This window comes from Euphorbia lathyris, chromosome 1, assembly GCF_963576675.1.
Source record: "Euphorbia lathyris chromosome 1, ddEupLath1.1, whole genome shotgun sequence".
In the NCBI taxonomy this organism is placed as follows: Eukaryota; Viridiplantae; Streptophyta; class Magnoliopsida; order Malpighiales; family Euphorbiaceae; genus Euphorbia; species Euphorbia lathyris.
The window spans coordinates 37,652,371-37,667,041 of NC_088910.1; the positions used below are offsets into that span (position 1 = coordinate 37,652,371).

The 14,671-nt window shown below is 29.8% G+C and overlaps 1 long non-coding RNA gene across 1 annotated transcript; it reads right to left on the bottom strand.

Annotated features, from left to right (window-relative positions):
• Window positions 1-8,442: 8,442 nt before the first annotated feature.
• Window positions 8,443-11,193, bottom strand: LOC136228470 (uncharacterized). Its single transcript, XR_010688724.1, has 6 exons — window positions 10,897-11,193; window positions 10,641-10,687; window positions 10,289-10,384; window positions 10,021-10,149; window positions 9,779-9,895; window positions 8,443-8,731 (listed from the first exon to the last, which is right to left on the bottom strand). It is a non-coding gene; the product is annotated as an uncharacterized lncRNA (long non-coding RNA).
• Between the last annotated feature and the right edge of the window lie 3,478 nt (window positions 11,194-14,671).

Below are 14,671 nucleotides of genomic sequence, written 5' to 3' on the forward strand. Positions count from 1 at the left end.
AACCGGTAACCGGTATGACCCCGGTCTGAAAACAAAAAAAAAAAATTATTTGCCCATTTTTACAGCTTTCACCGCTTGTTTGAACGCAAATTATTCTATGGGTCTTGAAACTATATATAGCACTTACCTTGGATGTGGTTTGCCCATGTATCCGATGTGGGACAATTTTTGTTTTGAGGAAATCCACGTGTAGAACAACTGGGTTTTCTTTTTTTCTTTTTTTTTTTTAATAGAAAGGGGACAATTGAATACCTTGGCTATACCACAAATTAATCCTATGGATTTTATTGGTTTTATTATATACACTAGTTTTAGACCCGTACAATGCACGGTTTTTTTATATATATTTTTGTTAAACATGATATTTTTTTATTATAACGTTACATGTATTAAAATTTTATGATATCCAAACAATATTTATATAGTAAAATTAAGTATAATATACTTAAATATATTACGCCTAATACATAAATAACCCCCTGAATTTGTCCAAATATTGTAATTGCCCCCCTCAACTTTCAATTGTAATAACTTACCCCTCAAACTTGTCCAATTGTAAAATATAACCCATCAAACTTGTCCAATTGTAAAACATAACCCCAAATTGGGATTTTTTTACCCCGTACTTGAAGCAACCGTAAAATATTTCCCCGAATTCGTATCACGCTATGAAATCTTCAATGGAGCTATTTCTCCACATAAATACATTTTCACTCACATAATATCCCAAAACTTTGAATCAAGAAATCACTAAAAAAACGAATAGTAATAACAAAAAGAAGAAGAAGAAGTTGAAGAATAAGTTGAAGAATTGAGGATTTGGTTACTTAAATACTGATTTTTTGGGGTCTAAAGATCTAATTATCACATTCCACGAGCGTTTGCAGCTTTTGTATTTCACGTGTTTCTTTAATTGCAGTCCGTGTCAGCAATTTGGGGTTCTGTTTTACAATTGAACAAGTTTGAGGGGTTATGTTTTACAATTGGACAAGTTTGAGGGGTAAGTTGTTACAATTGAAAGTTGGAGGGGGCAGTTGTAACATTTGGACAAGTTCAGGGGGTTATTTGTGTATTATGCTAATATATTAATGTTTTAAAATTAAAATTAAAATAATATATTCAAATATAGGAATGTCTAGTCCATATTATTTAAATTTTCTCATGAAGTGATTTTAAATTTGTGTTAGATCAAGATTATTTCTCAATCTTAAAATTCAACTGATCCAGCCTAAATAATCTTGAATTTGAGATGATGTTGAAATTTGAAGCAAAATTAATGATCTTGAAGTTGAAATCTAATATGAAGTGTAAAGTTAAAATATATTTAATATTAATATAAATAATCCTGTAATTAAGTGAGAATGAATTAGAAAAATATTTAAAAGAATTTAACATTAAAAGACAAAGTTTTTAGTTTCAAATAAAAGTACAGTAGATTAGTCTAATTAATTAATACTTTGTTGATCTTAATAAAAAATAAACATTAAACTTAGTACATGGATAATTAGAAAAGGATAATTAGAAAAGGATAATGGAAGAACTTGGAGTTTATTTGCCTGCAATTTTTCTGCAACTCAAAATGAATCTCATTACTTAACAAATATTTCTTTTACAATTTCTCCTGCATAGAACTTGGAGTTTATTTGTCTGCAACTCTTCATTCCTTTTTGCATTGCTTTAAATGGAAAAATAACAACCTTAATAAGTTGTGTCTGCTGTTGACTAAATTTTAATGGGAAAATAAAAGTAGGTACATGCTTAAATTCAAGAAAAAGAGGAGCAAAAACTTATAGAAAACACTTAAGATTGTTCATATGTTTAAAATACAACAATGTGGCAAAAGAAACTTAGCAACATATTATTAGGTGCCCCTTGGGGTAATTGTTGCAGAAGTAAAATCTGTTTTCTTTGTGCTGCATCTATAATGTTGGTATGAGAACACATTTCCTTCCTAGTGCGGCCTGAAAAGATGGCTAGATGTTGCCCCTTATCTTGCATAGAGTTTCCACCTCTTCCAGGATGCAATTCAGTAGAAGGCACTACATTCACATTGCAGGCGTTTGCCCCATATTATAAAGCAGAACCAGCAGCAGCCGACCAGAAAGGATTTATCTGTGTCAATTGTTGGTGATAATGTATATTCCTCGCAATATAGCAATGGGTTGCACCCTTCTTCGGCCTCAGTTGGTTAAAAGGCAAATGAGGCGGCTAAAATAGTTATGGAACAAAGGAACACCATCAGAATTTAGAGAAGACCCTATTTAAGAGAAGATGGAGAAGAAAAGACCTGGGAGAGGAAAAGAAAAAAATTGGATGCCTGTACAGCTGCAGAAGGTACAACATTTCCATCCATTTATACAACTAGTGGTGCCATATACCGCAAATTCCAAAAATGTCATTTTCTCATGGAAGATAATCTAAATCACTGATTTACCACTAGAGAAAGGAAAAGAACAAAGAAAACAAACAAAATAGCCTGCCCGTACCCCATGTGAGGAAGCCCACCAGATAGACATTGGAAGAGGAAGAGAATTTGATTGAGTTGAGAATAATGGGGAGAAAAATATGAAGACATCATAGAATCAGCAGCCAGTTCAAAAATAAAAACGAGCAGAAAAATTAAATCACCCAAGAGACCTCATTACCTGTTTTTTTGTTATTTGGGTGCTGCTTCTGCGCATTTTGATGCACCTTGTTTCCACTTCCATTTAAAGTGCCATTATCTCTATCATATTTCTCCAAATCAAGCTCGTAATCAATAGTTCTTTCTCTCCATGAAATTACAACAGGCTTCTAAGATTCACCCTCTTCTGGATTGTAAGTGGCAGTCAAAAGTGGCTTGCCAGGGTGCTTGAAGCTGATTCTCTCTCTTTCAATTCTGATAAAATATTGATGTCAAATCATAAAAGCAAAATAAAAATAACCAAATAACGTTCAACATGAGTCTAGAAAATGATGTTTGATGTGGGTGATGAACAAATGTTTCAAAGTTTTCTATTTTTCTAACATTGCAATTTAAATAGGACAAAAAAAAATCACAAACTCCTTGCATGCATTTAATCAAACATGTATAACACACTCTAACTCGTGGTCATTTCTGAACGGTTGAACATGAAAATTAACCTTTATTCATTTTCAATAAGCAACAGAACATCAAACACATAATTTGTATATAAAGGCAAGAAAGGGAAACGGTATGAGACAACATATAGCAAACAAAAACAATCATAACAAAAGGAAAGAATCAGATGCCACAAAGTTGGGTAAATTTCACAACCTTTACCCTAAATCACACTTTGGTGTACAACCTTCAATTTGTCTCACTAATATATATGAACTTATAGGTGACCTCCCACTATGGTATACAGCAGGTAAAAGTGACCGGTCAACTCGAAGTCAACGCGCCACATCAGCCGTTTGACCGGTCAAAAAGTCAAAAATTGACCCATTATATGCAATTACATTTATACCCTTATTTCCTTCTCTCCTTCTCTCTCTGGTAATATTAAAGCCTAAAGCTAAATTTGTGAACATCAATGGCAGTAATAGCTTCAATTTTGAGTAAATTCCTGTTTATCTCCGTCCTCTTTCTCCATTTGGGTTTGCTTCACTTTCAAATCCAAATATCAACCTTCAAAAAACGTAAATCTCACTCTCTCTTAATTTTTCCATTTCTTCTTTATCTTCTTCGCAAAACTCTCTCTTCCTCTTTACCCTCTTAATCAACACTGCAAAACTTTTATAGATTCTCCCAAAACTTATTCTGCAAATCATGTTAGTCTAAACGAGGGATGCTCAAGAGCTTGGGGGTACAAATCACATCTCATATATACATATATATATATATGGGTTTACTGAAATTTAAATTAGGATTTTAAAAAATAGTTATGATTTTCTGAAATTCAAGAATCAAATTCCATGGAAATGTCTCTTGCTTCTTGGTCCGGTTTAGCAGACGATCTTCTCAGACGAATATTTATTAAATCAACACTGGTTTAAACCTTCACCGGAGTCACCGCGTCTGCTTCTCATGGTAATTAGTTGCCTCGGCCGTTATTTCCGATCATACCCAGATACCGTTTCTATTAGTACTCAATAGAGAAGAAGAAAGTTGCAGACTTTTTGATATCCTGAGAGAAAAAAATAATAATAAAATTGAAGAAATCGATTTATGAATTTACAACCACTACATTTGTAATTCAATGTCTAATGTGTGGTTATTAGCCCTAGATATTTCTTCATTGTACAAAGTTCATCTCTGAAACTCAATTTCAGAAACTGAAATTTTTCTTCTCCAGCAACCACATTTTCATGGTTTGATAAAAAAAATTCATGGTCTCATAAAAAAAGTATCATCTCAATTAATGAGAAATATTGTGTTGTTTTGGTCATTATGGGTCAGAAACCTTGCATTTTACAGACTAGCTCTTGAAATAGGCTCATCGCATACTTAAAGAGAGAGGTTAGAGAGAGAGAGGAGTTGGAGAGAAAAAAAAATTTGGAGAGAGAAAAAAAATAGAGTGGAAGAAGATGAAGGAAGAAGATGAAAGGATGGAGATAAGGGTAAAAAAGAGAAATACATAAAATTAAATTTTTTACAATTTGTGGGTCCCACTTTTATTAATGAAAATGATGAAAAAGACTGATGTGGCGCGTTGACTTCGAGTTGAACGGTCATTTTTACCTGTTGTACACCATAGTGATAGGTCACCTATAAGTTCATATATATTAGTGAGACAAATTGAAAGTTGTACACCAAAGTGTGATTTAGGGTAAAGGTTGTACATCATGAGTGAAATTTACCCCCACAAAGTAAGAAAAAGGTAAATTAAAAGAGGCTCAAAAGCATTGAAGAAATGACACTTCAAAAACTTCCAAAAAGGTGTTGAAAGCATAGTAATAAGATAATTGAAGAAGAGAAAGTACTCAAGTACTTGTTGTGAATTAGAAACAATATACCTTGTATATACTAAGTTGAATGTCTGATGAATTCAAATAATTTTTCATGGAATAAAACAACTATAAGAGAAAAAGGGCGTTTTATTACCCATAGAAGTTGAATGTATCCTTAAATTCAACTGGAGTTTTCAAAAGAGGAATCTCTTTAAAGGCTGCGTATGTTTTTGTGGTAAGGAGTTCTAATTAAACTCGGGATTTGATTTGAACATTCAAAAACGGAATTAGATACCAAAAATTGAAAAATCATGCCATTAAAAAGCAAACCGTAGATTGTACATCATCAACCCGTTATCGAAAAACAATAGAGTGACCAGATTGAAAGGAAATAGGATGTGTACAGAAGAAACTGAAGTTCATCCTGAAAAACCAAAAAAAGGAGAAAAAGTGAATGATTTAAGCTAAATTATACTCTCAAAAAAACATAATAACAGAAGTGAGACAAAAATCTAAACAAATTGACACATGGATTTAAAAACAAAAAATTAGACCAAAAATATGATATGCACTAACCTTGTAGAAAGGTATAGATTACCACATCATTTCAATTCATAAACTCCTAATGGCACACAAGTTGTAGCTAATGCAATTCAAAATGAGGTTATTTAGCCTGTAATTATTTTATGCCGATTTACTGCTTCTACCAAACTTAACTGGTTAAGCTGAGAATGGTTACTTCAGAAATTGCATGAGAATGACACGTTTAATAGGTTATATTGTGACCAATTTTTCAGCATCTTCACTTTGTATGAAATCAGAACTGAACAACTAATTCCATATGTTATTTTATCCTAAAATTAGAAGTCTTTCTAAATATAAACTGCTAAATGTGAACGAACAGAACAAAAATTAGCAAAATTTTACTCCCCAATTATAACCACAGGCAAAGGAAAATAGGAAATTAGAACAAATTATTACCTACATGCATGTGGTAAAATACGAATCACAATAGGCAAAAGAAACCAAAAATCATAACAAAGAAAATATATGTTTCTTCAAAATAAGAATCCGTAAGGAAAATTGTGAGAGAATGAAACCCTCCATGCTCAAAATCGAGTCAATGTTGAATGAAAACCAAAATTTTAAAAATTATTTGCCGAAAGAGAAATCAAACATACCTGAGAGTAATTGGACTAAGAATTATTAGGATGATTGGTATGAGTTCAGAGACAATGTGATTCCCAATCTTGGTTAGGCCGAAGATGGCTGAGTCGAGAAGAACTGAAGAGGCCTTTGAGAGAGAATGGAGGGACGACAATTATCTCTGAAAGCACAGTAGATCAGAGTTAGACTGAGAAATCAAACAAACCAAGAGAGTGAGAAATCTTACCATAGAAAGTAGATCAGAGTTAGACTGAAGCAAATGACAACGCAGATGAAATCGTTATTTTCTTCTAATGACACTAGAGATCAAATCGTGATTCTCTATTGCAGTGGGAGATGAATGGACAATTTAAATTTGCAGCTTTGTAGAACTGATGTTGCGGTTACAATTGCAAATTGAATCTGCATCATGTTGTAGTTTGGTAGAAAAATGAGGAACCGCTAGGAGAAGAGAAGGAGAATAAGCTTTCTACAAATTGAGGGAAAGACATGTCAGCATTAGTGATAGTCAGAGGAGAACACGTCATTACTTTTTCTACTGCTTTAGTATATTGTATAGATAGATAGATAGATAGATAGATACTAGTTTTAGACCCGTGCTTTGCACGAGTTTTTTATTTGGTTCGTCACAATTGTGTAGATATCTAGAAATTTATAAATTATTACTTTAATAAATATATAAATATTAAAATTTAGTGTAATAATTTTTTAATATTTAACGTATTACAATATTAAAAAATAATAAATAATTCAATTAATATTATTAAACACTTTTTTAAATTAACATTTTGGATATAATACATGTTTTTCTTTAAATAAAATTCGGCTGGATCCGAATATAAGACTATACGCACAAAAGAGAAGCCAACTAACCAAAAAGAAATTTGTCTAAGGAAACTGGACATCGATCAATGCCTGCCAAATTTCAAAACCTATATTAAATGCACACAAGTAAAACCAACTAAGATGTGTGTAAATATGAAATTTTTATATTACTTTAAATAATGGCTTGCTGTCTTCCCAACCCCTCCAAATTATCTCCACCTCCAAATTTTGATTTGTGACCACTAATCCTTCAATTTGTTTATTTAGAATAAATAACTCTTTAAATAGATTTATAGAGTTTTTTTTTCTTTAGTTAATGTATCAATAGATTAGTTAGATTTATCAACCGATATTTTGAAAATTGTTTATTTCTAATGTAATATTATATTAAATGTTTTTTATTTAGGGGTTATTTGTTCCAAAATAAACAATTTGAAGAGTAATTTGTACCAATTAAGCAATTTGAGGGGTTATTTATTCCAAATAACCAAGTTGAGAGAATTAGTTGTCACAAGTCTAAATTCAATAGTCAATTGTAATATTAGAACAACTTAAGAGGCTGGAAAAATATTAAACCTTAAATATAAAATATTAATAGTAATTAATTGAAAATTTTATTAATTTTAATATTCAAACAGATAAATTACTCTTTGAAAAATATTTTAAAAATTATATATAACAAACAAATATATAGAAAATGGAATGAGGATATTATGCTACAAATTTAACTCAACATTATATTACTTACATAAATAAACTAATAAATAATTACTCTAGTTTTAGACCCGCGTATTTTGCACTGTTTTTTTTTTATTTTGTTATTTTATTTTGTCACCATTACCTAGATGTTTAAGACTTCACAAATTAAAATTTGAATACATATTTAATTATTAAAATTTATAGCAATATTTTTTGATAAAAGACGCATTAAAGAATTGAAAAGTTGAAAAAAAAAATTCAATCAATATTTTTAAATATATCTATAATAATAATTTTCAATATGTTGAACCGTAAAATATCTTTATCTTTAGATAATAATAGTTTTTAATGAAATTTCATGTATTGAGGTTATATTCATAGTCACTAAATTTTACCCCATATTTATATTATAACCACTAACTTCAAAAATAGCATAAAAGTCAAATAGATTTACACTTTCTAATATTATAATCACAAAATTTCAACTAACACCTTAAGATTATTGATGACTATAATTTGAAATCATTAACCATCATTTTAAGACATAATCATAATATTAAAAAGTACGAAATTAAGTGATTTTTATGTATTACATTTTGAAATTTATTGGTCATAATGTTAATGGAGGTAAAGTTGAATAATCATTGATGTAATTTATCAATGACAATCTTATCACTTTCCAACTTCCAAAATTTTAGAGCATTACTTTAATAAAATGGGCTTAACTTGAATTATAGGGTTGTTTTGGATGCAACTCTTAAGGAAATTTGATCTTCCTTAAAAGATCTTCAAATAACTATAAACTATATGAAAAAGAAACAAAAAGTACATGCTTATTTTGAATATAAGAGTAATTAAAATATATTCCAACCGAGATCATATATCCATAAAAGTTTTTCACTAAAATATATTCATTGAGATAGTGCACAATGCAACTAATTAAAGATATAAAATTATATTTTTCTAAGAACAAAATTTGCACAAAAACTCTTAATAGACACAAGCACCCACGAGTCAACAAAAGAACGCATATTGAACCCATTTCTCCCCTATTCCGTAACTGAAAGTTGTTCTTCATGGCATAGGAATGAATCTGTAGATAAATAGTTTGGCTGGACAGTCATGGGTCTTATTAACACACTCATGCCTGCATAAAAAATGTGGTCATGTTAACACATTCATGCTTGCATAAAAATGTAAAATCCTTGCAGAGTCATTGAGGCTAGCACCATGATAACTACTGTTGAGGACATGATCTCAAGAATACTAAGTGAGATTGTAGTCACACAAAAAATCAAAATGATGAGAGAAAACACAAGTCCCATGGGAAAAAGAGCTAGTACTCTTGTTGGAAAATTAGTTCCAAATCCAATCAAGAAAAAACAGCTCTAAAGTTTACAATTATAAGCTTTTTAGCACTGAGTTATACTATCACTAAAACATTCTTAAAATAAAAGCACATAAATAATCATACAGAACTTTTTTAAAATACCTGCAAACGGGGGGATAATTAAGCTTGTAAATTCTCTCTAACAACCGTAAATGAATAAGGGGAATTTCAGGGTGTCTTGAAAATTTTATCAAGAATTTCTAAGCATGATTGTGTTAGAAATGCATGTGCAATTTACAAAATCATCTTCACCAGGATAAGCTAAGCATTTTAAAGTGCTATCAAAGAAAACAAATTCCCAAGCATAAACCGACACATTAAACTTTCCCATCCAATATCCAAATTATTATTTCAACCAAAGCTCAATCAACCATAGCAAAGTATAACTATAGAATAATTCAACTTTAAGAAAAATGGAAGAGGATATGCATAAATGGGTTTTAGTTAAAAGAAAAAAAAAATCAAAATACTAATAAATCAGAATTAACAAATATATACAGATGCACATTGTAAAAGAGCATTTTTACTCATTCAAACAGTTAAATTATTACTCTATTTAAACATTTAAATTACTCTAGTTCCTGAATATATATTTGTACATTAGAGATTCAAATGATAAATGAACAAAACATGAATTAAGCATCCAATTTACTTACTCCCATGATGCTCCAAGTAAAATACAAAACAATGGAGATTAAGTATATAATAGTTCTTCAAACACTTTAATGCAAATTCCATTAATAATTCGATAGAAAATAATTAAATAGAAAACGTAAAGGAAAATAGTTGGAGTTTGTAATGTACCTGAAACAGAACTATCCGATGCTAATTGTAATTAGTGTTGAGATAGAGGGTCATTCCTGATAGAGGGTCATTCCTTCTATATGTTTGAGATCTCTTGATGTACTTATTATTCAAAACCTAACAAAACAGAAATGAGAAAATGTATCAAAGAAAAAGAATTGGCAGATGCTAACATGAGGGTGAGAATGAAAGGTATGAAAAGAAAGGAAAACCAATTACAAATTAGCATAATGGTGTCATACCTGTCTTATTGAATTCTTCCTTCCCATTCATTTCTGTCCTTATTAAAATTCTTTGAAATATCTAACTACAAAAATCCAAGTTAATTTGAGTCCTTCTACCCTTTTCCTTATGTAGTTCTATGCTCTAATCTAAACAAAACACAAATTTTGACTTTAGTCAAAATACAAACATACTAATTAAGATATAAATGCACATAATTACCACAAATAAACACACCAAATGATTTACACAATTCCACTAATTTAGTGCCGAAAACCCAAAACATACCTGAAGAGGTGATAAAGCCAAAAAAAAATATTAGAATGACCAAACATCAGCCACAGAAGCAGAGTCTTTATGCATCTTTGGGAACCTCTTATACAACTGAACATACAAAAATAGTTCCAGATCATGCAAATGGATAGAACAAAATCAAAGGATATTCATTTATGTACAGCACAACAACACAGGATTGGTAAAATAAAATAAAATCAATAGCATTGAACTGCTTATTATTGGGGAACGGATAAACAATCAGGAACCAGACTACCATTTACTGTTCATGGAACTGCTCCTTGCATAAACCATAACCAAATCATAACCAAAAGAGGAAAGAAAAAAATCAAGAAAGGGAACAAACCTTATAGCTTCATCATTTGTCAGTCTACACTCCAATGAAGACATTCACTACAAAAAATGATCCAAAGCACAGAGCAGAAATTTTGAACATCAAATGAATGGATAAAAGTAAAAACAAAATTAAAGGACAATCACATAAACTGATAAAAGTAAGAACAAAATTGAGGGAAATAAACAAAGGATCTGAAATTTAAAAACTCCAAATTAAAAATGAATTCCAATCTAATAAAGAAAATAGAATGAAACTTGAATATGACCTTGTAGGAAAGCTGCGAATGGTAAGAATTGGCGGCCTAGTCGAACTGTCTGAGTACGATCGGTCAAGCTCGTTTCGCAATCTATTATCGAAGAGGATACCCTAATCTTCTCCCATCCCCCATTCGAAACTATTCCAGAGTATATAAGCGGTTTTAGAGAGGGAAGATACACGATCAGAAGGGGGATTTATGAATAGAAGATGCTGGATAGAATTTGAGAATGAGAAATTGATGATTGTTAACCGCACTTCAGAACGTGGGCAGAGGAATCGGAGATGAGCGCCGAAAAGCTACAGTGGAAACTGAACCGTATTAAAAAATGAGAATGCAAGGCTTTAGAAAAATTACACATCATCAAAGTAACTCTAACAAAATGACACGTCATTATTCTATCTACAACTTTAGTATATTGTATAGATATTACTGGTTCTATGTTTTTTTTTTTTTGAAGATTTTAATATACCATTAATTAATGTATTAATTTATATTATTTCAAACAAATTGTTGATTATATATAATTTATAAAAATAATTATATATATTTAATATATATAAATATTATTTATTTATTTATTACATCACCCGATTCAATCAATTCGAGCCATCCGATCCGACCAACTGATCCGTGACTCAGTTATCAATCCGGTTTGATATCCAGTCCGGTTCTAATAACATTGGATATTACGAGATGAAAATAAGAGAAATCATCACTTTAAGCTGATTCAATTGGATATATTCGGTTATTGTAGCATAATGAATAATTAAATTCAAATACTTGGTTATCATGAAATTTCATCAAGCAAAATGATTATCATCAAGACGAATTTGTGACTAATTCTTATGAATTTTATTTTTTTATATGTAACATATTGAATTGATAAAGTTTCTTCATGTACAACATTAGAAAAGTATTGATGGTAATAATTTATAGTATAATATATTGATGTTGCTTCCATTTTAATATAGATTTATAGCATAATACATTAATTAATTTTTTTTTTTTTTGGTAGAAAAGGAAAAGAAAAACGAATAACAACAAACTACCCAGGAATTAGCCTAGGGAAGCTAACCCCAATCCTATCTTCTAAGAGAAGATGAGAGATGAAACTAGGGGAAACAGGAAGGGTAGTAACGCCTAACGTCCCTTCATGGCCCGCCGCCGCCAAGCGATCAGCAACACGATTCTGCTCTCTAAAAATGTGTCTGAACTCTACGAACTCAAAGGAGGAGCAAAGCCTTATAATAGCTTTGATGAGGTTGCGACTGTTAAGACCCATAGAATGATTCTCAGAAATCATTTTGATTGCTTCCAAATTATCAGACTCCACAGAGAGCCTCTTAACACCCAGCCTTTTAGCAAGATTGATTCCAGTAAGAATAGTCCAGAGCTCCGCAGAAAAGGAAGAACCCAACCCTAAATTCTGGGAGAACCCAGAAAGTCAGACGCCCCCTACATCTCTAAGCACACCTCCAGCCGCAATCTTACCGTTACTGAGGCAGGAACCATCAGTATTCAGCTTCACAACCCCCTCTCTTGGCCTGCTCCATCCCACGAGATGGACATCACAACACTGAGAGGCTCTGGCAAGGGACTCTCCTTTGAAACTATCGATAATAGAGAAAAGTTTTTTCGAGAAGAAATCAGCTAAGTTTGTCATAAAAACAGTTTTATCTCCAAAAATCTCCTCGTTTCTCCATTTCCAAACTTGGTGACAGATAATAGCAAAGAAAATGTCACCATGCTCCATGTATGGAAGCAACTTTCCTCTAACACCATCAGAGAACCAGTCGACCTCAGAATGTGCCATGAAGGAAGAGAAAATATGGTGTGGGAGAATTTTCCTCCAAACCTCTTTACTATTAGAGCAATCTCTAAGAGCATGGCACAAAGTCTCAACATGACCTCTGCATCTACTGCAAGCTCCAGAATCAGTCAAGTGCCTTCTGTGCCTATCCAAATTAGTAATATAAATTTTATTTTTTTTATATGTAACATATTGAATTGATAAAGTTTCTTCATGTGCAACATTAGAAAAGTATTGATGGTAATAATTTATAGCATAATATATTGATGTTGCTTCCATTTTAATACAGATTGTAATTCTTTTGTATCGTAGATATAATATTTAATTTTAATTGTAGTTTAATTCAATTTTTATTTAATATAGATTGTAATTCTTTTGTATCCTAGATATAATATTTAATTTTAATTTTAATTATAGTTTAATTTAATTTTTAGTTTTTCATTATATTTTAATATATTTTTTAATTAATCTCCTATTTTATTATCATTGTTTCACAGAATTCCAGTTATATAAAAATATATTAAAATTATTATTATTTTTTTAAAAAAAAATTTGCGCACAATGCGCTTACATTAAAAATAAATATGTCAATTTATTTATTTATCTAAATTATATAAAAGTTTCATATCCCTTGCATCGCACGGGTTTTCGACTAGTTATATATAATAGTGGAATGGAAGAGAAATTAATGAGGAGAGTTTTAGATGCTTTTTATGAGTTGTCAAAATAGTAACAAAGGAAAATTAAAAATAGTATATTTAATCTAATTTATATTTTTCTTCAAAAAAAATCTAATTTATATTTAATAAATATAATAAAATAACTTACAAAATATTCTAACGAAACAAATTATATAACAAAAAAAAATTAGAAGGATCTATTCAAATTCTATTAATTTGAATTTAATAAATAGAATTAAATCATTATTATTGAAAAAAATATATATATTTATATTTAATAAACATAATAAAATAACTTATAAAATATCTCAATAAAAAATTATATAATAGATAAAAAAAATGTAAGGATCCATTAAAATTCCCTTTATTTAACTTTTTTTAACTTTATTTAACTTTAATAAATAGCAAAATCAATATAATAAAAAAAATTAGAACACATTGTCAAAAAAAAATATGTAAGGACCCATTCAAATTCTATTCATTTAACTTTAATAAATATCATTAAAACTAATATAACTGAAAAAAATTATATTTGTATTTAATAGATATAATAAACAACTTACAAAATATCCCAACAAAAACAAATTATATAACGATAAAAAAAATATGTAAGGGCCCATTCAAATTCCATTCATCTATACTATATATAATTACGGAAGCAGAGAGAAATGAGAAGAAGTGTTTTAGAGGTCTTTTTGATGACTTGTAAACGTAGTAAAAAAATCAGATTAAAAATATTTAATTAATTAAAAATAAATATTTAATTAATTAAAAATAAATATTTAATTAATTAAAAATAACAAATTTATATTTATAATATATTAAATAATTACTAGCCTATTAATTAAAATAATAAAAGAAAGCAAGAGTTACGGGAAGATGAAAAAACACAAAGCAAAGGAAATCCAAAAGTCACAAATAAATATCTATATAAAGCATGATAGATAGTATTCCACCATTATATTCATTGGTCACGATAAATAGTATTATATTTCTGAAGGTAAATATTCGATTTTTTTCCATATGTTGTAGTTATTTTGTTCTCAATTATGTTGTTGTTTTATTTTTATTAAACAATAGTTGTTATAGTTTCATCTTGTAGTTATTTTGTTCTCAATTATGTTGTTGTTTTATTTTTATTAAACAATAGTTGTTATAGTTTCATCTTTCAGATTCATTTCTGTTGTTACCCAGGTTCTATACCTCTCGCTATCTTATCCATGTTTTCTTTTTTATTTGTCTTTTTTTCCAAACTGATAGCTTCAATTGAAGAAATCCGACAGAAATAGAA